The following is a 6,841-nucleotide window of genomic DNA, read 5'->3' as shown; positions in this document are numbered from 1 at the left end:
ACATCGTGCTTGCTCACAGGTCCCCCTCTTCCCAGAGACCAGCTACGAGTTCCTGGGAACCAAGGTAAGGATGCATGTCACTGCACCTTGACCTCCCTCACCTCTGAGGATTTCCTCCGGAAGTAACTCTGCCTGATTCTCCTCTGTGAGCAGGAAGTCTCACCCGTGAGTCTCTGCCGGCCCCAGGTCACCAGGCACGGCCAGATCTATATGCCAGCTGGCGCCCCTGCTAACAAGTGCCCTGGTCTGCGCTCATACATCCTGTTCCCCACATGCTACTGAATCATAATAAAGATTAAACAGCACTGGGGTTATTATTTGGACTGAAGTACAGTAGACACAGTGCGTCAGGAAGTATAACCGAAAAGCCGAGATGCCAGCCAAAGTCACCTTGCCTTTGAGTTCCAATGGATAAACCAGAATACCCATTGCTCTGGCTGGGGGAAAGCCGGGGGTCCCTACAGTCTCTCTGGGGACATGCTTACTTTTCTCCTAGTCACATCTGGCTCCAACTTGCTGTACTTCCTCAATCCATTCTAATTCTGAAACATCTGACCACACCGTACATGGTATCCTTATTGCACACATCACCTTGGGTGGACACCCCAAAGCTCTCCACTCCCCTAAGTGCCACTAAGACAAGCTGGCACACAGAGGAGATTTTGACTCAAAGTTTCAAGTAATGGAAAGAGTTTACATCGCATCCCTGCCAAGAACTGGAAGTCAAATAGTAAATCCCATTCTTGAAGTCTCCGGACCTTGTTTTCTCTCATACCTCCTTCCCACAACAGCCTAACTTGCTATCATCCTTACATATAACAGGTGTCTCATCTCCTTCAGAGCAACTCCAAGGCTGGTTACTGAAATGACATTTTGCTATCCTGCTCTAGCTGGAAAAGAATGTTGGGGAAATGCTAAGGTGACATTCTTTGGAAGAAAAAACAAAATCTCTTTATCACCCTCCCACCTGGACCTCTCCCTTACTATGGCTCTTAACCCATCATGGCAGTGGGGAACCCAGCTTTGGGGTGCGAGAACAGGAAAGCACGCCTCTGTAGGACGCCACGTGTGAGGAAATGTGGAAAGAAAAGAGGGGAGTCACACCTGGACGCCACAAAACTTACGAATCCAGAGCTACACGAAACAGCATGGAGCCCGTGCTGGTGGACATAAAACCCCGTCTGGCTCACACAATCATGTCTCCCTTATTAAATAAGACACCCCGTTCCTTTCATCAGACTGGCATTTGGCCTGTTCAAACACAAGCATGGAACCTCCCTACGTGTGTTCCCAGGTATGTACAATGGTAATTACTGTTGTTGTTTGTGTAACCTCCGTGTGAAGGCAGCCGAGCGATGGGCAGCAGGCAGCCATGAGGATGGCAGAGCAGAGAATGCCAGGGTCTGTTGCAGGTAGCTGCCAGGATAACGTAGGCTTGTCAGTTACGTTGTCATGGAGCAACCTACGTTGAATCTGAAAACAGTAAATGTCACACAAAAGCATAAGCGATTTATAGATGAGACTGGAGGAGCAGTTAAAATCTGCAGTGTAATGAAATGAGATACCAGCAGATTGCATGTTTTGTGGTTATTGCCACAGAGGAAAAAAAATGAGGAAAGAAATAACTATTTGAGAGCAAACAGCTGCAGAGCACGAACCATTTCCCGCCTCACCCCCTCTCCCAGCACTTGGAACATTCAGTCAATCTATCAATCTGACTAACTACTAATGCCTTGGTACTTTAAGTAACAAAAGCTATAAGCACTCAAATCAAAAGTCAGCCTGCTCGCCACTGCTCTTTGCTGCCTGACAACACATCATCGGACAAAATGCAAAAGGCCATGCTGGAAGCAAGGACAAAAAGAAAAAGGAAACAGAAAATTCAAGACAGGCTATAAGCTACAGACACAGGGCGACCTGTTTGAAAACAGCTCATCTTCCACTGGGAACCACATTTTTACATAGAAGCCTGGAGACGTTTGCTTGCGTTGCTCGATCAATTACCAAGAACAAAACGAGTTCAGAGCTGAGAAATCAGGAATGGGTCACACAGCTCGTTTCTCTCTCATTCTTCGTTCCCTCTCCGGTCTCCCATCGTGGTGGAGGCTGGTCTCACCTGGCACTTCCATTACTTCCTTTCTCTTGACGTGACTTCAGATGTCTCTCCCACTGTCCCTCTCAGGCTTTGTTCTCAGTCTTCCTGGGTGAATGCTACCCAGTTTCCAGACCCTCTGGAGTGGCTTCCCGCACGTGGCTCCCATGTTATCCTTCCTGCTCTGTCTGCACTCCCAGGCTGCCTGAGCTATTTCCTATGTGTCCTTGCACCCTAAAATCCTCATAGAATCTTCGCTAGTTTTTTCCAGCTTTTCTATTCCTTTCCCGACAGTACTTTTGTAACCGCAGAACCAGCTTGAAAATGGCCCTGCCCTGCCTGACAAGATACTGAGTTGCTTTTCAGAGACAACAGACCGAAACCACCACAGTCCTACAGCAGAAGCGTGTCCAGAGGAGAGAACACACACACACACACACACACACACACACACACACCCAGTGACACTTTCAGAAACGTTGGGTGCGCTGTCCAGGAAGATGTGGTGCTGAAGCTCCTGTACCATAAACGGCTGAGTTCCGAGGGCCTCCATTTAAAACTTGCCTCACCAGCACTTCTGCGCACCTACTCCCCCAACCCCTTAAAACCCTTAAAATGTAGCCCAGCGAGCAGGATGGACCTGAGGCACCACCAGGCCTCCCACCTTCTTAGTGGGCGCCTTCTCCACCAACAAAGCTTTCCTAACTCCAAATGCTGACGTTTTGAGTTTTGGCCTCTCGAAGCATCGGGCACACAGACTTCCGTAAACTTTTCCTGGGGTTCCTTTAGTCATATGCTCTTATAACAACAACACAGTCCACAAGCTCACCCCCAAACTTTCAATGCAGAAAGTCCGTTTCATCGCTGTACAGCTCAGCTTTCCAGCCCACGTTTCTGCCCTCACTTTCCACAGTCCCCCTGACACTGCTGCACCAAGCCCAGACAGACACTGGTATTACAGAACCAAACACAATACAGAACAACTCTACATCACCCCTGCCCATCAGAAAGGGGCACTGCATTCTGTCTTTAATGAAGCAGAAACATAGCAGGTTTCATAGAATGACAAAGAGCGTATCCCAGGTACCACCGGCTGAACTGGAATATTAATTACTGCTATCAAGTGAGAGAGCTCAGGAGAGCATTTTCTTTAGAAAAGGGAAGCCTGGGAGACTGCAACCTTGCTTTTTAACTCGTCCCAAGCCCAGGGACAACTGCAACCTCAGAAGTTTAGCAGGTGCGGCGCCTTCATCACGTTCTTTTTTCTGTGCTTCTATTTTGGGATTTTCTGGCAGACCACCATGTCTGTGTATCTCACAGTTGAACCACCATAGCTCAGCATCTCATGTATAATTTTTTTTTTTTTTGGTCTTAAAAATGTCAATGGTTCCATTTCCCCTAAGGAACATAGTAATCTCTTTAAAATGTTAAGGCGTCTGCTCTGTTTGACAAAATACTGCGAAACTCCTTAGTGTCATCAACAGGGAAAACTAGAACACAAACTCTAGGGTGATGTATAATGAGCCGTTATCTCATAAGTCCTCAACTGTTCCCTGTATCATAACGAAGTTTTTGCTGAGGGGCACGTTAACGCCTTTATTTATCACTGAAACTCACTCCTCATGGGTTTACATTTAAACCTGACTAAGTGCGGTGGAGAATGTAAGATTGAAATCCTGACTCCTGGTCGTTTACTTTCTAAAGCTGGGTGATATCACACCTATAAAAAGAGATAACCACTATGCAAACAAAAATGAATAACGGATGCTCACAGGTAAGCTCTTCAGCAGAGATAAACATCCCGAAATCTTCCACTAAGGAAATTACACAAAGTTGGGAGGGTGTGTCTGGAATTAGACGCAACTGAGTTCAGATCCCAGCTCCGCTCCTGCGACTGGACAAGAACCTGAGCGAGTTGTTTCACTTCTATGACCGTCTTTCCTTTCTGTCTGGTAAAAAGGAATCATGGCTAAAATCTTCAAAATGAAAGGTAATAACATAAATTGAAAGTCCTCAACAAACGTTAGTTCCTTTTCCGTCTCCCACAGACGTCATTCGAAATGCTCGTCAAACCACTGCCCTCCTGACCACTCGCCAGAACTCTGGCCTTTCTCTGCTTTACACCTGCCCGGATTGGTGCCTCCCCACGACCTCTGCACTTGCTGTTTCCTGTGCCTGGAGGGCTCACCCCCAAGATCTTCTTGTGGCTAAGTCCTCGTCATTCACCCCTCAGCCCACATCTCACCACCTCAGAGACGTCGCTCATGCTCCAAACACGCCCTGTCCCATTACCACTGTCACATCTCGGGTACCTCGTGCCACATGAGCTCATCTCATTACATGCTAGTTTCAGTGTTTGCTGATTGCCGCGTGCGCAAACACACACACTCACACACACGTCTCCATGAAAGGAGAGATTCTGAACATCCTGTCAAGTGCCAGATCAGCAGTGTCAGCTCTGACCCTGAGAACAACGGAGAACCGGGGAGTGGATGAGAAAGTCAGCGTCTTAGAAAGAGCACTCTGATCACAGTGTGAAACAGGGACGGTTCTGGAAAAGGCAAAACTATCGGGACAGTGAAAAGACTGGCGGTTGCCAGGGGTTCGGGGAGGGAGGGATAAATAGGCAGAGCACGGAGGATTTGGGGGGCGAGTACAGAGACACTTTCTGTGTGATCATTTAATGCTGGACGTGTCATGATCCATTTGTCAACAACCACAGAATGTACAACAGCACGAGGAACCGTCCTGTAAACTACGGGGTCTAGGTGGTGATGACGTGTCACTCTTGTTTCATTGATTGTAATAAACATACTGCCCTGGTGGGGGCATGTGTAGAAGCAGAAGGTACATCAGAATCTGGGAGCTCTCTGCTCAATTTGGCTGTGAACTTAAAACTAAAAAAGTTTATTTTTTGAAATACGGAGAAGGCCAACTCGAGACAGGGTGATGGGAACATAACCAGCAAAAGCCAGGCAGGATATGACAGAGACCTCAGGCACAGCGAGAGGCGGCTTCCTGACAGGCTAGGGTTTGTGTCCTGCTGGTGTACAGGCGTCCCTCTCAAAGCAGAACATGTTGGCACGGGCACAGTGCCACGGCTGCAGTCCCCCTGGCATCTAGCTGAATGGGTCTGCTACCGGTATCGCTCCATCTCTTTTGCTTATTATTAAATTTTTTTGAAAAGATTATATGAATCTGAACAGCCCGTTCCTCTAATAGGCTCTTAAGGAGTGTAGAGTCAACTAAATCCCAAAGATAGTTCACAGAAAATACTGTCACAACACAAACTGTCTCCATCTTCTAGTTTCCAAAATCCGTGTTGGTTCCAGACCAACCTGCTAAGCTGCTGTGATCTTTTTGGTTCCTTCCATTCCTTGCGTACAATGCCAGGCTAATCTCGCTCATGGGTTATGAGCATGCCTCCTGTACGTTCATGCCCCGGCAGCAAATGATTCTTTACAAGCAACTGGAGAGCGCAGGGACGGTCAGAGCCCACCAACACCCTTCACCTGCCATGACAAGCTATGTGCCACACGCTCAACGCCAGGGCAAGAAAGAGGCTGCTGGGAATTTTTGTTTGTCTTTATGGAAAACCTTTGTGAAAGAACTGACGAGCACAGGGGCAATCTGAAACGTTAAATATGTGTTCTAGCTCCAAGGCCATTTACCCCAAGATATCATGCCTTTCTATAGCCCAGGTATCTGCTGCCTCACCTGTAAGACTGTGGGCTCCGTGAGAACCAGGAGCTTGGTTTTCTGTCTTGTTCAAAACTGGATCCCCAGCAACAATCATAGTGTTCCTGGCACATAAAATGGGCATGCGAGTAACTGCTGAAAACAACTGACTCAATTTCAGACAACTCTGTGTCTCTGCCTGCTCTCCCTACTCCACTAACACGAACTCAAGGATGGCAACGTGCTCTCTCTCTCAATCCCCATCGATTATAAATCACTAACCGCATTTTCTTGTCCATCAGAATTTGGTAAAGAAAGTTGTCCCCATTGAGGCTCTGCATTCTGAGTGACAACACTGTCATCTTATTAGACATAGAAATAAACTCCATTCTTCTTGAAAGGCTAACATGGGCTAAAACTACTTTTGTGGCTATTATGTTGCATTCGCAGTAGATTCTTCCGGTGGTTGTCACCATAAGACATGTTTGAGCACAAAAACACGGGAGCATTTTATTTACACAAGTTTTGATCTCTACCTGACATGTTAAAATCTAACAGTGACAGTCTACGAAGTAAGCATGGCGGCTCAGAGGCCTGATATAAATGGTATAAACAGATTAAAAGGCTGGGGAGCCTTTTACTGAGGAGATTTACTGAGAATCTACTGTGTATATAGACAGCACTGTGATAGTTACTATAATACAGAAAAAATAAATCGCTATTGAAAGGGTCAAATTTATATTGAAGCATCCAAATGACACTTCTGCTAAATAAACCTGAGAAACCAACAGCTTCCGCTCTTGTTTGCGTCCAGTTTCATACCACAGTCTTAGGCAACCTATTCTAAGGAAAAGAGAGTAACGGGTGGCAGGTTTTGTACAAAGCTGTCAGGGGCGATGTACGCAATCCAGCCCAAACACAGAGCTCCGTGGCTTCTTTCTACTTTCCTGTGATGAAAGGAAACCCACAGGGACATTTCTTTAGAGGCAATACTGTAATCATCACTATCTGAGGGATGAACTGATAACAGACCACTGGCTGGGACCAGGATAGCAATGGCCTAGAGAGATA

At 46.9% G+C, this 6,841-nt stretch overlaps 1 long non-coding RNA gene across 1 annotated transcript; it reads left to right on the top strand.

Moving 5' to 3' along the window:
• Nucleotides 1-284: 284 nt before the first annotated feature.
• LOC141567856 (uncharacterized) lies at nucleotides 285-4,671 on the top strand. Its single transcript, XR_012490772.1, has 3 exons — nucleotides 285-730; nucleotides 823-1,294; nucleotides 4,141-4,671. It is a non-coding gene; the product is annotated as an uncharacterized LOC141567856 (long non-coding RNA).
• The last annotated feature ends 2,170 nt before the right edge of the window (nucleotides 4,672-6,841 follow it).

Source organism: Rhinolophus sinicus, linkage group LG12, assembly GCF_036562045.2.
Source record: "Rhinolophus sinicus isolate RSC01 linkage group LG12, ASM3656204v1, whole genome shotgun sequence".
Lineage (NCBI taxonomy): Eukaryota > Metazoa > Chordata > Mammalia > Chiroptera > Rhinolophidae > Rhinolophus > Rhinolophus sinicus.
The sequence above is the reverse complement of the archived record's forward strand: the minus strand, read 5'-3'. Positions and strand labels throughout refer to the sequence as shown.